Consider the following 21,340-nt stretch of genomic DNA (forward strand, 5'->3'; position numbering starts at 1 on the left):
TTTTTTTTTTTTTTTTTTGCGTTACGCGGGCCTCTCACTGCCGCGGCCTCTCCCGCCGCGGAGCACAGGCTCCGGACGCACAGGCTCAGCGGCCATGGCTCACGGGCCCAGCCGCTCCGCGGCATGTGGGATCTTCCCGGACTGGGGCACGAACCCGCGTCCCCTGCATCGGCAGGCGGACTCTCAACCACTGCGCCACCAGGGAAGCCCGAAATGACTGTTTCTTTAGGTAAGTTCTAGATGGGGCGGTTGGCTTGTAGGGTTTATGTTGTATGGAAATAAGACATCTTTAAACTCTTGACTCCCACTGTCGTGGTGAGATGAAAGACTCAGGGAAAGGACAGATTGAGACCCATCTCACCACCCAGGCTACAGCTTAGAACCCCCTGGGGGGAGCTTTCACAAAATTCTCCATGGCTCAGCCCCACCCACACCAGTATGTCAGAATCCCTTGGCGAGGAAGATCGTGTACAACTCAATCTTATTTATTAATTTATTAATTTATTTTTGCCTGTGTTGGGTCTTCGTTGCTGTGCGCAAGCTTTCTCTAGTTGTGGCGAGCGGGGGTAACTCTTCGTTGTGGTGCGCAGGCTTCTCATTGCGGTGGCTTCTCTTGTTGTGGAGCACGGGCTCTAGGCACGGGCTTCAGTGGTTGTGGCTTGCAGGCTCAGTAGTTGTGGCGCACGGGCTTAGTTGCTCCGTGGCATGTGGGATCTTCCCGGACCACGGCTTGAACCTGTGTCCCCTGCATTGGCAGGTGGATTCTTAACCACTGGGCCACCATGGAAGCCCCTACAATTCAATCTTAATAAATGCTTATGGGAGAAGAGATGCTGGGATACGGTTCCCCTTAGCAGGGATCTGGAGTGTGGGTTCTGCAGACCAGTTCTGAATTGATGCCCTAAATCAGTGCTTCTCAAAGCTCAGTGTGCGTCCACATTCCCTGGGAATCTTATTAAAATGCAGATTCTGATTTGTTCCACCTGGGCTGGAGCCCAAGCCTTGGCCTTTCTAACAGCTCCCAGGTGGATTCAGATGCACACCTGGGGTAGCCAAGCCCTAGATGATACGTGGAATTAAGCACCATGACACTGGAGAAGCATTTCCTTAGAGCAGGGCTCTCAACCTCGGCTGAATATTCATGTCACCTGGGTGAGTTTTATAAAATACCCATGCTGGGGCTCTACCCCTAGAGAATCATTCAACTGTTGGGGGATGGGGCTGGGCATCAGCTATTTTTAAATGTTTTCCAAGTGATTTTAATGTACAGCTAGGTGTAGGAGCCTCTGCTCTAGAGGATTCTCTTTTTTTTTTGGCCGTGCACGGCATGCGGGATCTTAGTTCCCCAGCCGGCGATTCAGTCCGTGCCCCTCACAGTGGAAACGCGGCGTCTTAACCACAGGACCGCCAGGGAAGTGCCGCTTAATAGAAATGAAAAGCGCACGTGTTAGTATCTCCTGCTGTGCAGTAAGTTACCCTAGACAATGTCTGTGACGTCACACGGTTACTGAGGACCAGAAATCCAGGAGTGGCTTAGCTGGGTGATTCTAACACAGGGTCTTTCGTGAGGCTGTAGTCAAGATGTCCATTTGGCTGCCGTTCTATGAAGGTTGGACTGTGGTCAGAGGACCTGCTTCTAAGAAGGTTCATCCACATGGGTGTTGCCTGGAGGCCTTGGTTTCTCGCTATGCAGGATCCTCCATAGGGCTGCTCACAAATTAGCAGCTAACTTCCTTTAGAGTAAGTGACGAGAGAGAAAGAGAGAGAGATGGAGAGATTGAGAAAGAGACCAAGGCAGAAGCAGCAGTGTCTTTTGTAACCTAATTTTGAGTGACATACCATTGCTTCTGATATATTCTACTAAACTAATACCGTAGTGTTTCTTTAAGGAAGCCATACGGGGTATGTGGTAAGGTGACATTCACCAACTTGTGAATTACTTGAACCTAGAAGACGCCTTGCATTCTGTAAACTGGTCGTAGACAGGCATGTGGTGTTCACATTTAGAGATGCACACAAAAAGTTACATAAACATTGACATCATAATGGTAAATGGACTTAAACAAACATATTCCGTGGGTCACACAGACCAACCCTGATACAGTGTGGGAGGGGGTCACAAGAGGGTGTGACTTATCAGGAAGAGGGAATCACTGGGGGTCATCTTGCAGACGGCTACCACAGTGTGCATGCAAGTAATTTAAAACGTTTTAGCGTCACATAAAAAAATTAAAAAAAGAAAAGGTGGCATTAATTTTAATGATACGTTTTATTTGCCCAACGTATCCAAATATTATAATAATATCAATATAATCAATATAACATTATTTTGCATTCTTTTTTATACTAAGTTTGAATTCTGATGTACACGTTACATTTACCCCTCATCTCTATTAGGACTTGCCCTGTCTCAAGCGTTCATTAGCCAGTCGCATATTTTCCTTAATTCTACAGGTAGCCTTGTCTGGATGGACCCAGAGGGTAGATTATCCCACTTCGTAAAGGCTCATCCTCTATTTCCCCCCAAATGACAGACCTGTTGGTTCACTTGCTATTCTAACTAAATCACCTGTCAATTTCCCCTTTTAGAAATGGCAAGTCTGGGTTTCTCTGGCTGATGCTTTGTATGAAGAAGCCCTTGGGTTTTCAGCCTATTTATTCCACACGATTGACTTTTCTTATGCCACTGGTGCAAAAATCTGTCAGGAACAATATAAGAATTGCAGGAGCAATGACTGATTTTGACCTTTGACTCAGTGGAGAGAAACTAATTATGTGGAGAGAAACCAATTATGGGCTAACCTAGAAGTGCTGGTATTCATCCCCACCCTGCCACGGGCCCTGAGACAGAATGTGCCCCTTAGCACCGCCTGAGGGCTGGCGTTGGGAGGAATCGTGTCCTGACGAAGCAGACCACGGTTTCAAACAGGGCACAAGAGCCGTGTGCTCTGGTCCCCGCTCCCTCTAACGGGTGCTTTGTGACTTGAAAGAATTTTTGGATGAGCTGAATGAGTTGCCCTTTGCTATGAGGAACAGAAAGTTGAAAGTCTTTTCTATGCAAATGACATGGTTTTATTGTCAGAAACCAGGAATGGCCTCATTACTGTCAGAAAAAACTGGCTCAGGATGAACTGCTCCAACCCCCAATTGTCACTGTTGGCAGATGTCCTCCAACATCGAGTTGGCTTTTATTCAACAACCTGTGAATTGCATTCACTCATGTAGTCACTGAGGGCTACATTTTCGTACTCAGCCGTTTGCGGGACTCACCAGGAGGTGACACTTGCTTAACATTAGGTGTCTGTGGATGCAGTGTTAGGATTTCTCTAATGCCTTCTTGGGTGATTTGTAAAATGTACTTTGAAAAAAAACTTAAGCTAAAATTATTATGGCTCAGCTTGATGGACTTGGACATTATTTCTTGGTGTGGGAATAGATCCAGAGCTGTTCTCTTAAGGATTACAGCTTTCCACAGGCATCCCCACAAGCTTTCCTTCGGGTATTCCCACATGTATTCTCCCAGGTATGCCCACAAGTAGTCCCACAGGTATTACAACAGGTACTCTCCCAGGTATTACCAGAGTGTTCCCATATGTATTCCCATAGGTAGTCCCACATGTATTCCCACATGTACTCTCACAGGTATTTCTGTAGGTATTTCCACAGGTATTCCCTCAAGTATTCCCACCAGTATTCTCAGAGGTATTCCCACAGGTATTCCTTTGGCCTCTCTCTGTGTCGAGGTAGGTCCACTTGATTGTTAATGCACGTAGATCTTCCCTTAACTGGTAGCACAGTATACCCATGCCACAGGTCAGTTCTTACTCCAGATTGTACCTTCAAACTTGTCTGCTCTCCACATTTCATCTCTACAGAGATGGAGGGAGAAGTCCTGGGAATTCCCCGGAGGAACTGGCTCTGGCTGAGGCTCACATGATATTTCCTTGATGAGAACACACAGTTACATTCTTCTCAGACCACCAAGCCAGGAGAAAAGCCTGCTTCTCTTGAGCACCTGAGCAGCTATCTAATTTTCAGAATCACTGTCATCCTGACCACTTGTAGGTAGTCGTGTTTCTGTTCTCTCTGTGGCTCCTGGGAAGCTAAGTTAAACACCTCATTTGACCTCTTGGACCTTAGAGTGTGTTGGACTTCCTTTTCTTCACCCTGGTTTCTTCATCAATTCATTCCTTGAAAATATGTGCTGGGTTGTTCCGTACTCAAATAAACCTTCTCAACTCTTTTCCACAATGAGGCAGAGATGTAAATAAACACTAGTGTGAAGACGGGAACAATCCATCTGTCATCCTAGAACAACTCCTGAGTATTGAGGACTGGATCCCAGGTCTCCTGACTGCCTCACTGGTGTTCTCCTGTCAGACCATGATCTGGGCACATGAGTTTAACAAGAAGAGTTTAGCTTTTGTGGAAGCAACCCATTCCTCCTCCAACCGGTGGAAATCCTGGATAAAAATAACCACAAATTTCACACACAAGAGGGATCATAGTGTATTTATTTATTTTTTCTGTCGTGTAAATGGAGCCAGGAGTGTCAGGTCAGGGCTGGGCTGGCAGATTCACTATCATTAGGGTCTACGTACCTTAGTGTCAGCTTCCATCCTCGAGCTTGCCCCAGAGTCCAAGCTGGCTGCTGGGGCTCCGGACATCAAGTTCACATTCCAGGTAGAAGGGAAGAAGGACCGGTCTCTTAGCTTGGTCAGCCCCCTGTCAAGAGACTTTCTGGAAGGAAACTCATCCAATGACTTTCTCTTTCATCTCATTAAGCCTCCTCTCTTAGCTGAAGGTGGGACTAGGGAATGTAATCTAGAACCTGGGAACACTGCCACCATGAATAAGATTGGGGTTCTATTGTTAACAAGAAGGGAAGCAAGAATATTGCCTGACTACAGCTTGTAGTTTGGAGCTACAAGGAAAAAATCCCTTAAAAACTTAGAAAAGGAAGTGAGATGGCCTTTCTGGTGACAAACTTAATCATGAACAAATAAAACGCTGAAACAGAGAAGTGTAAAGGCAACTTAAGGAGACACAAAAGCTGGAACCTGTGAAGAAACGTGTCAATGTGAAAGGGGCTGGTCCACTCCCCAGGGCACAGAGAAAACCCTCAAAGGGGCAAACGTAGTAGGCCCCATTTCTTCCTGACCATTGGCAGCAGGGAGTGTAACCAAAGGGAGAATTTTAGAAAGTGGACTTTGGTTATGTTGGTACCACCGGGAAGATCCTATGCTTGAGATGGGTGTGCAACAGTTGTAACACTTGGGGTACAAGTTGTTATAAGATGAAACAGCCCCAACCCTCCCCTCACAAATGAGCATGCTGGGATCCAAAGAAATAAATCTATAACATGGCAGGTGATAAATACTATGAAGGAATGAAAAAAACAAACACAAAACAACAGAGTAAGGAGACGAGAATGACAGAGAGTCAGGGAAGAACTCCAGAAAGAATGAGACAATAGATGTCGAGATGCTTGAGTCCTCATCCCAGCTCTGCTGTTGACTTGTGTGTGTATCTCCATCACTGGGTCTCAGTCTCCAGCTCTGTAGAATGGGAACATTGGGCTGGTGGCCAGAAAAGTTCAGTGATTAAGAGCATGGATCATTGGGTGGGTACCTCCTGCCTTTAAATCCCAGCTTAACTCTTAACTGAGCCAGTGACCTAGTCTCCCTGAGCCTCGGTTGCTTCGCTTGTAGGTGGGAATCAGGACAGCAATTACACAGATGTGACTCGAGGAGGCTTCAACGAGGCAATGCAAATACAGTGCCTGCACAAAGCGCTGAACAATTGATAGCAGTTTCTTCCCCTGCCTACCCTGCTGGACCAGAAAATGCTGTCTTCTTGATAATCTGCTTCCAGCTGTCACCACCGCCAACTCCAGACTCCCTTTGGCAGCCCGTTTCCCTGGCGACAGTTGCTATGACCATCTCAAAAGTTCAATGGCTACCACCCACCCTGTGCGCTGCTGTCTGGAGTCCTTTTAACCCATGATTTATTGGGTTTGTCATCCCTAATGACTTCTCAAATGAGCCTATAAATTAGAAATATTAATAAAGCATCCCTGGGGTCTTAAACTGATAACTTGGGTTGTGGGGTCCATTCATGGACCAGTTACGATCAATTGATGTTTCCATCTGTATCACCATCCATCAGGGTGCAAATGCTTCCCGACTCGTGCCCTGGGGGTTGAAGGGAGATATCCGCTGAGGGGTGGAGGGTTACTTAGCTACAGTGATGTGGGTCCTTGTTTGTTCTGCACCCACAGGGTCCATCAATTCACTTATCACTTATCACTTAAATTCACTTATCACTTAAATATGCTTCACACCCTCTTGCCCCCCTTCTGCATTCCAGAGCTTTCTCTGGGTGGGTGATAACATTCATTTATTCATATGTTCATTCATTCTTCATTCACTTACTCCTTCCTTCTTGCCCGCCTTCCCTCCTCCCTTTGTTGAATGCTTCCTGAGTATCTCTTTGGATAAACCTGTAACTGTATCAGTAGTGATGATGAAGATGGTAAGGATTTTAAAAAAACACCCCATCTGTCTTTGACTATTAACACATGCCAGATACTCCATTTTCCAGAGAAGGTAACCGGGGCACACAAACAGTAAAATAACTTGTCCAAGATGAGAGAGGTGAAGTGACTTGCCCAAAGCCACACAGCAGAGAAGGAGAGGAGCCAGGGAACTTTGGGCAAGTTACTTCAACACTCTGTGCCTCAGTCTCTTCTTCTGTAAAATGGGTTTATTGATAGAACCCATGTCACAGGGCTGCCGTGAGAATTGACCATAAAGGGCTTTAAACAGTGCCCGGTCTGCAGAAAGTACTGCTATCAGTCCTGTGCCTAAAATTGATCGTTCAGTTGAAATATCCTAGAAGCCTCATGAGGAAAGGGGGGCCCAGAGAGTATCTTGCCCAAGGCTGCCAAGGGAAGAAACAGGAGGAGTGGAATTTGAACCCAGATCTGTCCTCCCTTAGAGCCTCTACACTCAGAAAGCACTTTATTTTCCAGCTCATCCTAATAACCAAGAAGTCACGTTCAGCAGATACAGAAGGGAAAAAACTGCGTGATCTCACTTCTATATGGAATCTCAAAAAGTTGTCTCCGTAGAAGCAGAGAGTAGAATGGTGGTCTCCGGGGCAGGGGGGTGGGGAAGTGGAGTTTCGCTGGTGGAGGGAACAATCTTGCACTTATAGAGGATAAAGAAGTCTAGGGATCTAACATGCAGCATGAGGACCATGGTTAGGGGCAACGTAATGAATACTGGAAATCTGCTAAGAGTAGATTTCAGGTGCTCTCATCACACACACACGGTAACTGTGTGAGGAGGTGATATGTTAATTAGCTTGACTGTAGTAATCATTTCACTGTGTATATGTATATCATCATGTTGTACACCTTGAATATATACAATTTTAATTAACAAATAAAATGAAAGAAAGAAGATGAAACTGTCTATGCAGTTTCACTGGAAGGTTGAGCACCCACACACCCAGGGCGGAGGGTGGGGGGGGTGTGGGCAGCGGGAACCACGGAGGACTTCTTGAAGGAGGTGGCACTCGAGGCATCTCTGAGAGGAAGGGGAGGAGGAGGTGCTGTGGAGATGGGGATGTTAACCTAGGGGATGGGACTTGCCCAGAGAAGAGTCACGGCAGGGTTTGCCCAGAGCAGGGGACGGGGTGGAGGGAGGCGAGGACCCACCCTCCTGTGCCAGGCCCCCGCCTCACTAACACAGGTGGGGATAAAACTGTCTCCCTCCCTGGTTGTTGACAGGGTCAGTGTCTCAGGGGTGCAGTGAATGTTGACTTGCATTTAGAGCCCTTATCTCAGTTGAAACGAAGCCCTGACTTTGAACAGTTCTTGTTTTGATTAAGGGAATGAAAGAGAGAAAGGGAGGACAGGTGGAAGGTTGGGAGCTCAGGAGGAAGGTGGGTGTGGATGGACCTCTGAGGGACCGGGCCTGGGCAGGACCCCAGCTGCCCGCCCCATCCTCCACCTTCTCGGAGGGGCAGCCGGCCAGAGCGGGGATGCTGACAGGCCAGGCCGGGGTGATGGGCGGCTTGCCGGGGCTTCTCTGGGAAGTCTTCTGTGTAGAGGGCAGTATAATCCATCACTCATTCTAAAAAGGTCCACTGGTGCCCACCAGAACTTTCTGGAAATCGTGGTATTCATATAGACAGAGGGTTTTGAGCAGAAAAGGTTTGGAGGGATCATCAAGCCCAGGTGAGACCCATCAGGGGAGCGACTTTCCCAGGGTCACTGGTTCGGTTAGTGGGAAAGCCAAGACAGATGGCATGTGGGTCTCTTGACTCTTGATTTTGTAGCACAAAATATACCAGAGCTGGGAGACCGCTAGAGGTCATCCCTCCCATATGCGAGATGGTCAGGGAGGGGAAATGACCTGCCTGGCATGGGGGTGGGGCAGGGTCACACAGTGGTTAGGGACCCAAGCTATCAAGTCAGACAATCCCAGGTTCATCTCAGTCGTGTCACTTCCTACCTTTGTGAACTTTAGTGCTGTCTCTGGGCTCAGGGTCCTTCATCTCTTAAGCGGAACTAATGATGCCCATGTCACAGGCTTGTTGTGAGCTTAAATGAGATGATAGGAGCAGAGCACCGTGCCTTGCACCCTAAGTCCCCCCTTGATGCGTGCCGTTATTACTATTTCCAAGGCTGCACATGCGGTGGCTGTATTGTGGGAGGCTGTGTCTGACTCTCCATCACTCACCGCAGCCTTGAACTGTTGGATGGGGAGCTGACCTAGGTCCCAGACCTGGGCCCACATGGGCCAAAATCGAAAACCTAGGAATTATCCCACACCTTTTCCTCTCATCCTACATCTTAATCCATCAGCAACTCGTGTTGGTTGCATCTTTCGGATGTGTCTGGAATCCCACCACTTCCCACCCCACCTCCGCTGCCCCTGGGGTGAGCCAGCTGTGTCCCCACCTTGGACAGCTGCATTTGGTTCCCTGTTTTTCTCCTTTCCCCTCCAGTCTCTGCTCCATACAGCTGACATATCTGGCCTCTTCTGCTCAAGCCCCTTCCCTGAATCCAGAGGAGAACCAATAGCCTATGAGGCCTTGTGAAATCTGGCCCGTGGCCTCTGTGTGCTCCAGTTACACAGACCTCCTGGCAGCTCCTTAGAACACACCAGACACACTTCCCTCTTTGTATTTGCTGTTCCCTCTGCCTGAAATGCTTTTCCCTGCACAATCCCATGGCTCACTCTTTCATTCCTTCTAGTCTGCTCAAGCACCACCTTCTCAGCCAGTCCCTCCCTGCTTACCCCTGCTCTGGCACCCTGATCCTCCTTTCCTTTTCTACAGCACTTACGCGCTATATAAGTTACTTATTTAAGTAACTTAAATAAGTGTGTCTATGGCTTAGAGCTTACTCTCTGTCCCTCTTGCCAATGAGATTGCCAGTTAGATTATAATTGAGGGTTGGGACTTTTTGTCTGTTTGTTCATGACTGTATCCCAAGGATCTAGAACAGTAACTGGCACAGTAAATACTTACTGATCCAAAGAAAGAAAGACAATCTCCTGTTTCCATTTCCTCTGGCTTGAACCCTCTCTCCGGCCACACAAGTATTTATGTCACACAAGGGCAAGGACATCAGTGTCATGTCAGCCCAGTGTCAGCCCGTGTGCCATCTCTTTGGATGAGACCAACTTGTCACTAAACATAAAGCAAAATTTATGAAAGTAAGTAAATTGTAAGTTACGTCAAACACTATTGTACTATAATTAAACGAGTCCCTCGAATTTTTAGAATGAACAAAGAATGAATCACATTTTTCTCCTTTTGGTGGAATTTTTCTGACAAGACAGTCTGATTGTGTGTTAGGACAACCTTCACTTGTTATTAGATTTTCACAGCTCCGCTGTAAAGAGGGTCTTTTTTTGCAAAAATGCTTGAGGGCTTCCCAAGTTTTCCTAAGGACCTCTCTTAGTACTTTGATATTTAAATTACTCTCTTTGGACGTACTTATTCATTATCCTCATTGATTTCCTCCTTGTTAATTATTAACTGGTCTCACCCTTCTACATTGTACTGATAACCAGCATTTTCTGAGTGCTTACCATGTGCCAGGCTCTTTGTGTATATGAATGGATTTATTTTTACCGCAACTCTACATGGTAGGACATATTCGGTGTGTTTCACGAGGAAATTGAAACGTGGAGGGGTTAAGCAACTTGCTGAGGGGTGTGTACTGAGTAAGGGGGGGAGGAGGGGCTTACTCCACAAGGCTGCTGCTTAGCTGCTCACTGGTCAAAGGCTTTGTGTGTGATTGGAACCATGTTCTGATATCACTTTCATTGAGCTCGTGAAATCCTGCCTCGTTTGTGAGATTTGCATTTTCAAATGAAATGAATCTGAATTTCAGGGGCACAGCATCATGGGATGCCGAGACCAGTCTGTGAGGTTGACTCCCCACTGACCAGATGGTGTGATGAGCCACCAGGGACACTGGTGTTAAAATGGGACATTCAGGCAAGGATGTGTATATAAGTGGCCAGTTCATTGATGATTTTTATGTTTGGCCACGGAAGGAACTGCATGAGAACCGCTCTAGGGATAATTAAACCCGCAGCTGTGTGTTTAGAGTGAAGAGCCCGGGCCTTCCCCACACTATTTCCTGAATTCATTCTTTGGCATAATGAAAAGCCCTTCATGACAATCTGATAGGGGAGGCAGGACTGGAGGGAGGATATAAGGGGGCTTCAAACTAACATTTGTTGGACACCAATGCTGTGCCAGAGCTTCTGGGAGATTTCATGAATCCTTCCCAAAAGCCAGGGAGAAAGGTATGACCTGCCTATTTTACAGATGAAGAAACCGAGGCGCGGGGAGGTGAAGTCACCTGGCCTGGATACTCAGATCTGGATTCAATTTTGGGTTTGTGGGTCTCCCAAAGCCAGACTTTTCCCATGGCACTGCCTCCTTGCTAGTCCAGAAAGATTAGCTGTGCGGGGGACCTTGGGGATCGCTGGCAGAATGGGGCTGGGAGGTAGTCAGGGTGGCAGTGGTGGCAGGAAGTGAGAAGCGGGGCTTGCAGGAAGCTGTAGCCCTGGACAAACACGGCGGAGCCCGCTCACCAGCATCGGTTCCCACTGGCTGCCACCTGGCCTCGCCAATTCCTTATATTTAGAAACAAACTCTTTCTCCAGGAATGAAAAGGGAGGCTGGTCCTCCCATGATGTGATAGCTGCCACTTACAAGAGCCTGAGAATATGTCACTCCCCAGTTTAGGGGCTGCAACAAAGTATCTTCTCTGCCAGCTCCAGAAACGTCAGGGTGACCAGCTGGACAGTGCCAGAGTGAGGCAGAGGGACACAGGGCGGTCTCCACAGAGAACATAAAAGGGAGCGTGTCTATTGATTCACGCACCAGTTACACTCAGTGTATTACGAGGCTAAGAGGAAATAAAGCAGAGGAGCATCTCTCTGTGCCTGAGCCCAGCTCCGGCCGGCCACCTCCCGGCCTGGAGGCTGATGGAGTGGACGATATTTTTGGCACACCCAGGAATCATTGGAGAGGGGGGCCACACACATCTCACAGTCAGTGTGTGTAGGCTGGGAGGCCTCCTTTCTCTCCCTTCCGTCTCCCTAGATGGTTGAGGGTCAACAGCATCCTTTTGGTCCAGATGCATTGAGTAGGGTCTTTGGCTGAAGAAAGGGAAGCTGGGCCCCCTTGCACCCTCCATCCTCTGTAGTGCCAGAGCTGCTGTCGGCCAGTACAGGACCTGGGGCCGGTTATGAAGATGCTCTCCTTGCGGCAGATGCGGGAGGGGGTAGAACCTGGTAAACAGTGAGAGCTGGGGTCTCCCAGCCCTCCCAGCTGGAGTTCGTGTGTAGGTACAACCTAGGCAATCACAGGTAGTCAGGGCCCTGATGGTGGTGGTGATGGGGTGGAGAGGGGGGCAGAGGGATTCGCCCCGCAGGAAGGGACGTGGTCAGGATTCAGAGGCTGCGCTGGACTTGGGACCTCCCTTGCCTCCCTCCCTCCCTCTTTCCTCATTCCCCATAGGATAACTTCCTCAGTTTCCCTTCTCATCGCCCTCCAATCTCCCCACCCTAGGCTAACGTGACTCCTCCATGAAGACTCTGGGAAATAGTCTCGGGGTTCAGACAGACTCTGGAGGAAATGGCATTGATTATTATTAACGCTTTAAGATTACTAAATGATTATTAACGTAGGGAGAAGGGCTACATCTCATCAATAACCCGGGAGATGAGGATTAGTTTTTAAAATTTTTATTTATTTATTATTTTGGCCACGTCTCGCAGCATGTGGGATCTTAGTTCCCCAACCGGGGCTCGAACCCGTGCCCCCTGAGGTGGAAGCGTGGAGTCTTAACCACTGGACCACCAGGGAAGTCCTGGGAATTTAGATGACAGCCTGGAAATTGTTTTATATGAGGGAGGGATGGGATAGGAATGCTTTCGGAAGCAGTCACTTTGGTTCATTTTGATTTTTTTATTCAGCGTATAACTTTCCGGTATGTCTCAAGATGTACATGATCCAGATTTTGTATTTTTCCAAAATCTGGAATGCCGTGATACTGAAAACGGGTCTTTCAATCACTGGCGGCCGGTCCTCAATCCCCTGCGTCGTGCTGGGCTGTTGAACGAGCCGTGTCCCAGTCTTGGGCAAGAACAACACAGGAGCGGGTATGACTGGGGTGGGAAAGTGGTGACGAGCAGAGCTCCGCAGGCCAGCACACCTGGACGGAATCCAGCGGTGCACCCTTCCTAGAGCCAGGTGGGCACCGAGCTCTGCCGCAAGGTGGCGGCCCTCAAACGGCAGGGGCGGGGCTCCGGGGCGGGGCGGAGAGGATGAGGCTTGAAATCCCGCACGTCTCTCTGTCCCTTCTCTTATTATAAGGTCACCGGTCGGACTGGATTAGGACCGCCCTAATGACCTCATCTTAACTTGATGACACCTGCAAAGACCCTAAATGAGGGCACGTTCACAGGTACTGGGGGTTCCACATGTCTTGTGGGGACACAATTAAACCCATACCAGTAAGGAAAGCACTTAGCTTGGTCCAGTGCCTCGTAAGTGCTCAATCGATATTAGCCATTATTATGACTTCTGAGCCTCATAGGAGACACGACACACAGAGTTTCTTTGCAGATGACAGAACACTGGGCAGAGCTGGGGCTGGCCATTGGTATTTCCTTTATATTAATAGAAGGTGTCTTCAGACAGAGGCAGAAATCCTTAGGGAAGAGAATGGAGATAAAGAACTCTGCAAGCAGGTGTTAGCTACAGCAGGTGGGGAAGGGAGGAAGACTGTTCCAGGGCAGGAGGTGTCCGCCCACTGTTGGTGGCCGGCTGCGGGGTGAACGGCGGACACACTGGCAGCAGGCCTCAGAGCGTGGGCAGCTCAGGGCCAAGCCGGGGTAAAGCTGGAGAGGAAATAGCCACCTCTCGGGCCCGAGTACTCAAGCAGCTGGGGCCGCTTGATTACCTGGTATGCTCGCAGTGCCCTACTGCCTCCTCTTCCAAATTATATCCCAATCCACACTTCCTTCGACTTCTGCCACCACTGCTCTTTCTCAAACCACCATTGCTTCTTACCTGGACAACCAAGAAAGCCTCCTCACTGGCTCCCTGCTACTCCCTTTGCCCCTGCCCCCCACAGTCATTTCTTAATGTAGCACCCACATTGCTCCTTTAAAATCATGTCAGATCATGCTTAAAACCTGCTTAACCCTCTAAAAGCTTCCTATTGCACTTGTGTTACCTTTACCTACATTTTCCTCTTGCATCTGGCTTCCCAAGCACCACCTCCCTGTTTCTTTCAGTTCCTCCGACACACCAAGCCTGGCCCTGCCTCAGGACCTTTGCACTTGCTGCCTGTTCCCCCTGTGTGGACAGTCTTTCCTCAGGACTTGGCCTGGCTTCCTCCCTCTCATCATTCATTCCTATCTCTGTTTAAATATCTTCCCTGACTACCTCATTTAGATGAACTTTCTGCCTTGGTTCCCCCCGCCCTGCCCCCACCTGCTTTCATTTTCTCCCTAATACTTACCTTGATCTGAAATTATCTTGTATTTTATGCATTTCCTTGTGTGTCTGTTTCTGTTACTAGAACATAACAGGCACAAACAGATGAGGAATGATGAATATCTTGTTTACTTCTCTATCTTTAGTGCCAAGAACTGGGTATAGAATATAACAGGAGCTCAGTAATATTTGTTGCATGAATGAAAAATGGCTCTGAGACCAACAGGACCTAGAATGTGTGTAGGAGGAGGCATCAGGACATTCAGTATGAGCCCTTCTCATCACTTGTCCCTTGATTCCCAGTTTTGATAAATAAACCTCTACCTTGTTCCTGAAACCCAGTCCCCACTTTCCCAGCTTGTTTGTTCACCCCCTTATTTGTTAAACAATCACCAAGAACCTATAATGTACCACCTGCTATAATAGATGCTGGGAGGAAGATTTCAAAACTCAACAGGGAGATGCACAGCGAAGGCATCTACCCAGACCTGGAGTAGGAGGAAAGCAGGGAGGGCTTCCTGGAGGAGGTGACGCCTAAGTTTGCCTCTTCAAGGATGTGCACAAGTCAGACAGGCAGAAATGGAGGGGAGTGCAGCGTGGGAGGACATGGCCACAAGGCAGCTAACCTAGGGGAGAAGAGGAAGGGGAATAATATTCATCGACGGCACTTTCTCAGCAACGCCAGGCATCATGTTCAACACCTGGCAAGGATGGTCTCATCTGCCCAGCTGGCAACCCTGGAGGCAGGTACTTCACTATCCTCACTCGGCAGAGACGGGAACTGATACAGAGAGAGGTTCAGTCGTGTGTCTGAGGGAACACAGCTAATACAGGGTGGGGGTCAGGCTCCAGGAGGGGCAGTTCCACTCTCTGGCTGGTATTCTTACCTCTCCTGCCATGTTGCATGCCAGGAAGTGGCCTGATGGTACATCTTGGGTCCTTGCTTGACATCCAGTTCTCCCATAGGGCCCCTCACTACTTTTCCGGGCCCCCCTATTCAGGGATCATGAAGGCCTTCCTGGTGGGAACAGCCTGGTTGCCAGTCCTCTTTGAAGCTCGAATCTCCAAGCCTTGGCTTTCCCTAGATTCTGCACTGTGCTGTCCTGGACCTCTTGTGTGGCAGACTCTCGTTGTAATTCACTTATGGTGCTGTGGTTGCAAGGGAGGGAAACTCCAACCTGACCTGCCTTAAAAAAGAAATTTTTGTTGTATATATGTGCCACATCTTCTTTATCCACTCGTCTGTCCATAAAAGAGTTAGCTAGTGGGAAGCAGCTGCATAGCACAGGGAGATCAGCTCGGTGCTTTGTGAGGACCTAGAGGGGTGGGATAGGGAGGGTGGGAGGGAGGCTCAAGAGGGAGGGGATATGGGGACATAGGTATGCCTATGGCTGATTCACTTTGGTGCACAACACAAACTAACACAGTATTGTGAAGCAATTATACTCCAATAAAGATGTGTGAAAAAAAGATAAAGAAATTTTCTTATCTCCAGTAACAGGTGTGGAGTCCTGCATCTCCCTGCCTCTAATAGTCACTGCTGCATCCAGAAATCTGGTCATCCCCGTCCTTATTAGACAGAGACGGGGGCAGCTGAGGTCCTGGGGCCCAAGGGACCGGCCCTCTGCCCAAGGTCACAGCCACTGGAGTGATTGAGTGGAGGATAGGGGAAGGGAGATTCAGGAGCCCAGGAAACACCCTGCTTTCAACCCTCACAGCCTGAGGGACCACCAGGATGAACCCAACACGCTCACAGCCGCCACGAGAAACTAGGACCCCAGGTCAACACGATGGGGCCCAGCATGAGGCAAGGGCACACAGGGGTCCAGAGCCCAGAGTCTGGAGCCAGCCGGCCTCGGTGGGAGCCTCGGCTCTTCCACTTGGAATCTCTAGACCCTCCAGCCAGTCAGGTACCTCTCAGTGCCTCAGTTTCCTCCTCCGTAATATGGGGCTAATTACAGAGCCCAGCTCACGGGTGGTTGTGAGGATTCAATGAGTGGCTTTGTGTGAGGAAGCCCTTAGAAGAGGGCGGCACACATGGGGCGTTAGCTGTTTCAACCCCCAACTCCCAAATCTCATCTTCTATTGTTCTCGGTTCATCCCTGACTGACAATTTCATGTGTCTCTCAACTCCCCCAGCCAGCAGTCTGGTTCAGGCAGGAAGGGCTGTAGAGAATTTAAAACAAGAATGAAACCGATCAAGGTCAGTCTGCTTTCCATGATCACCATGCACCCACAATTCTAAACAATGTCAGCGATAAAATATTCCTCCCTCCCTGGCAGGAAGTCCCCCCCACCGCCCCCCGCCAGGGACGCCACTGCCCAGACCCTTGGGGCGTGCCCTCTAGAACGTAGCAGCGCTGTCTGCAAGATTCCCCACACACTCGGCCTCCTCCCTGGGGCCTTCCCTGTGCCCTCTTGTTCTGGGGGAGGCCCGGATCTCCCCTGGGCACCCGAGGCCCCAGCAGCCTTTCAGGTAGACTTTTCTTCCTCTCCCATACTCCATACTGCGGGGACTCCTTGCCCATCCTTGCTGCCCAGGGTCAGCCACAGACTGAGATTCAAGCCTCCTGCCACCCCTTCTTCCTTGCCATCACCTCTAGGGCCTGAGTTTGTGTCTCATAGACTGAAGCCTTTAGCCCCTGCCAAGATACGAACCTGGACTTGTGGGGTCCTAATCTAGGGGGGGTTTAGTACCTGCAGAGAGGATCCCTCCAATACCCAGCCTCTTTGTTCGTTAGACTCCTCTCCTGACCCTGTCTCAGTCCATCACGCCCATGGTTACACTGTGGACCTTGTTTCTACCAATATTTGCTATCTGCTTCTCGCTACCGCCCACCCAATTCCATGCCTTAACCAACACCCCCTGTCATTCCCCATCACTCCTTGCGGTTCCCTGTCTCCATGCTCTTAGACCTCACTCTCCTTGCCACCCTCACTAGCATCCTTTTACTGCCTCTCACCCCTCATGCCCTCGACTCCCTCCTTAGAGCCTATGACCCATCACTTCTCACTGGGTGGTACCTACTTGGCAAAACACGGTCTAGGTTAAATCCAACTTTCTCTCTACTCCACACCTGGACCCAGGTGTTCCTTTACCTCGATGACCACTCCTTTCAGCAAACCCCCAGGGGGTCTGTTGGCCAACTCTGTTTCCCTAGCTCCCTAGCGTTTTACAAACCACAGGTCAAGATTCACTCATGGGTCAAGCCGATTTAGTGGGTCCAACAAGCATTAAGAAAGTGAGATAAAATAGAAAAGGTCAGAGCCCCCCAGATATAATAAGGTTAAATGCTGTTTTGTGAAATGCATTGTCTACTGGGTCTGGATGTAAATGAATTTCTTACTGTGGGGAGTGGTCCAAAGAGGTCTGGGTACAGAACTGGGCTTATTCCCCCACCCTTTCCTAGATGACTATTTCAGACTTGCTTTTCACTAATAATTCACCAACAATTCTTTAGCTTCAAAAGTGTCCCTTTTTCTCCCGTGTCTCAAGGATGCCCTGGCATTGCTTCCCATTTCACTGAGACAGTAGTTGTCATGACAACAATACCACAATACCACATGGTCACGCCCACTCCTAGGCCGGCCTTCCTTCCTCACACCGTCAGCAAACTGTTCTCCCACAGAAGGTCAACTCCTCCAACCCTCAAGGACACTTCTCCCCTTTCTTTCTTGCCTTATCAACTTTCTATTCTCTACAGAATAATTTCATCAGTTTACAAATAGGTGATAACGATAATGAATAATAATAATACTGCCTTGATTCCGTAATGGCCTCTAGATCTTGCTTCACTTTTCTCCTCCTCTTTATAGCAAAACCCCTCCCGCCAACAAGACAGCAAAGCTGTCTACCTGCCAACTCTGTATCTTCTCTCTCTTTCTGCTTGAACCCATCCAATCAGGCTTTTGTCCCCACCCCACCCTAGGAGCTGCTCTGACTGAGGCTGCCAGTGGCATCGATCTTGCCATACCTGGTGGTCGGTCCTCATTCTTCATGTCTGTGACCCAGTTAACCAGCCATACTCTTCCCCTTGAAATACTCTTTTTCTTTTTCACTTGGCTTCTGGGACCCCACACTCCCCTGGTGTCCAATCTCACCTGCTTCATGGATGTGTGTCCTATGCATTTGCTTAGCGACTAATGCTCAGAAGAGCCTTGAGCTTTAACTCTAATTTGAAAAGATACGCGCAACCCAGTGTTCATAGCGGCACTATTTGCAATAGCAAAAACACGGAAGCAACCTACGTGTCCATTGATAGATGAATGGATAAAGAAGACGTGGTACATATATACAGTGGAATATTACTCAGCCATAAAAGAGAATGAAATAATGCCATTTGCAGCAACATGGATGGACCTAGAGGTTATCATACTAAGGGAAGGAAGTCAGACAGAGGAAGACACACCACATGATGTCACTTATATGTGGAATCTAAAAAACGGATACAAATGAACTTATTTACAAAACAGAAATAGACCCACAGACACAGAAAACAAAGTTATGGTTACCAGAGGGGAAAGGAGGGGAGAGGGATAAATTGGGAGCTTGGGATTAATAGATACACACTGCTATAGATAAAACGGGTAAACAGCAAGGACCTACTGTATAGCACAGGGAACTATATTCATCTTGTAATAACCTATAATGGAAAAGAATCTGAAAAAGAACTATCTGTCTATCTATCTGTCTATCTATCTATCTATCTCTATATCTATCTATCTATCTCTATATCTCTATATCTGAATCACTTTGTTGTACACTCGAAACTATCACAACATTGTAAATCAACTATACTTCAATAAAAACCTCTGCTGCTGCCATCTTGAAATTCTTAATAATTTTGAGCAAGGGGCCCCTCTTCTTCATTTTGCACTGGGTCCCCCGAATGACGTAGCTGTCCTGTTCACTGGTGGCTCCTTCTCTCTTTTTTGCTGCTTCCTTCTCATCTCTCAGGATTCTTCGTGGAGGGTCCCAGGGCCCAGCCCTCGGAGGAGTGTCCTCTCCACTGATACCCACCCCCTTTGCGATCCATCTAGGCTCATGGCTTTGGCCACCATCTATGCCCTGATGTCTCCCAGGGCTTCTCTCCCAGAGGTTCCTTCCACTGAAACGCAGAGCTGTCCTTGCCACGGCCTCCTTGGGTCTTCACTTGGCCATCTCATAGACATTGCACACCGGGCAAGTTCTAAATGGAATTCTGGACGTTTTCATCCTCTGTAGTCTTTCCCTTCCCAGAGAGTGGGGACTTCTACCTCCAGTCCGAGGACTAAACCCTCAGAGCCATCCCCAGTGTCCCTCCATCCCTCACACCCACTTCCTAGTCATCAGCAATCTTGTTGGCTCTACTTTCAAATTATAGATACATTTTGACCACTTCCCACTGGTTCCATCACAGCCACCCTGGTCCAAGCTGCCTTCACCTCTCCGCTCTGAGCTGGTCTCCTTGCTTCTGCTTTTGCCCAGCCCCTACATTCTACACCAGAGAAACCAGAGCCAGCCTTTAAAAATATGTGATAGATTGTGCCATGCCTCTCCTCAAAACCACCCGGTGGCTTTCTATCAGATTTGCAATAAAATCCAGAATTCTCTCATGCTTCATGGGGCTCCACCTCCCTCCCCCCACCTTATGGCCCTCCCACCAGGGTCACACCTGCCGTCCATCCACCTGGAGCACTCCCCCCCACCCCACGTCTCTCCATGTCTCATTCCTTTACCCTATCGGGTCTCTGCTCAAATACCACCTCCTCCAGGAGGACTTCCAGGATATAACCTGCCTCCATAGCACCTTCCTGTCACGTACGTCTCCTCCTTCTCCTCCTATTCCACTTATTTCACTTCAGAGCACTCATCAGCCATGGACACAACCCATATTGTTCTGTTTCTTGGTTTCTTAACCCATTAGACTGCAGCTCCTTGAGGACCGAATTTTGATCTGATTTGTTTCCTATTATAGTCCAGTCAGACGACAATTGCTACAGTTTTGAAAAAGTTTGTTATTGATGTCACCCCCTCCACAAGCAGTCTAACATCTCTGAAATTGGGATGTCAGGCAGCAGTCACAATGTAGTTGTCACAGCCTGTACACTGGACTCAAAACTTCCAGATCAGGTGTCAGCAGCTAGGAGGAAAATCCTGAGGTGATGCACCCTAGGTTCATCACAGCATTATTTACAATAGCCAAAATATGGAAACAACCTAAGTGCCTATCAGCAGATGAATGCATAAAGATGTTGTGTTGTATATATACAATGGAATACTACTCAGCCACAAAAATATGAAATCTTGCCATTTGCACCAACACGGATGGAGGGTATTATTCTAAACGAAATGAGGGTATTATTCTAAACGAAATAAGTCAGATGGAGAGAGACAAATACTTTAGGATTTCACTCATAAGTGGAATTAAAATAAAACAAAAGAAATGAACAAACCAAACCAAATTAAACCAGAACCAACACACAGAGACAGAGAACAGGGTAGTGGTTACCAGAGGGGAAGGGTGAAGGGCAAAATGAAGAAAGGCGGTCCACTGTAGGGTGATGAATGGAAACTAAACTTTTGATGGTGAGCGTGCTGTAGTGTATCCAGAAGTTGAAATATAACGTTGTACACATGAAACTCAGATAATGTTATAAACCACTGTTACCTCAATTAAAACAAATAAAAAAGAAGAGGAAAAAAAAAGCTGCCTCACACAGGGGCACTGAGGAGGAGATTGTGTGCAAGACAAGGACAAAAGTGATTCTGAGTCAAAAAGTGATGCAGAAGAGTTGGTCTCCGGATATGAAGATGTCTGGGGAATACTGTAACCAGTTTATTTCGCATACATTTTCCTTTTTACGTTTGCACAAGTGTGATCCAAATCTAGGTGTAAATAGTCTAAATAACTTTCAGCCAAAGTAAAATAATAAAATCTAAGTCATGTGAAAGCATCATCATATAGTTTAATTTGGTCCTGTGCTTCCTTGGTGGTGATACATAAAACTCGCGCATCTGACAAATCATGATGTGTTAAATCAGGGATCGGCAAACCTGTGACGTAAATGGCCGGCTAGTCGATGTTTCAGGCTTCCCAGGCCATCCAGTCTCTGTTGCAGCTACTTCACTGCCTCTGTGTTGTGCCAGCAGCGTCAGACAATCCTTAAAATGAAAAGGCATGGCTGCGTTCCAATAGAATTTATTTATGAAATTTAGATTAAATATAATTTTCACGTGTCATGAAATATTATTCTTTTGATTTTTTTTAACCGTATAAAAATGTAAAAAAAAAAAAAATCCACTCTCAGCTCACAG

This window comes from Globicephala melas, chromosome 10 (genome assembly GCF_963455315.2).
Source record: "Globicephala melas chromosome 10, mGloMel1.2, whole genome shotgun sequence".
NCBI lineage: Eukaryota > Metazoa > Chordata > Mammalia > Artiodactyla > Delphinidae > Globicephala > Globicephala melas.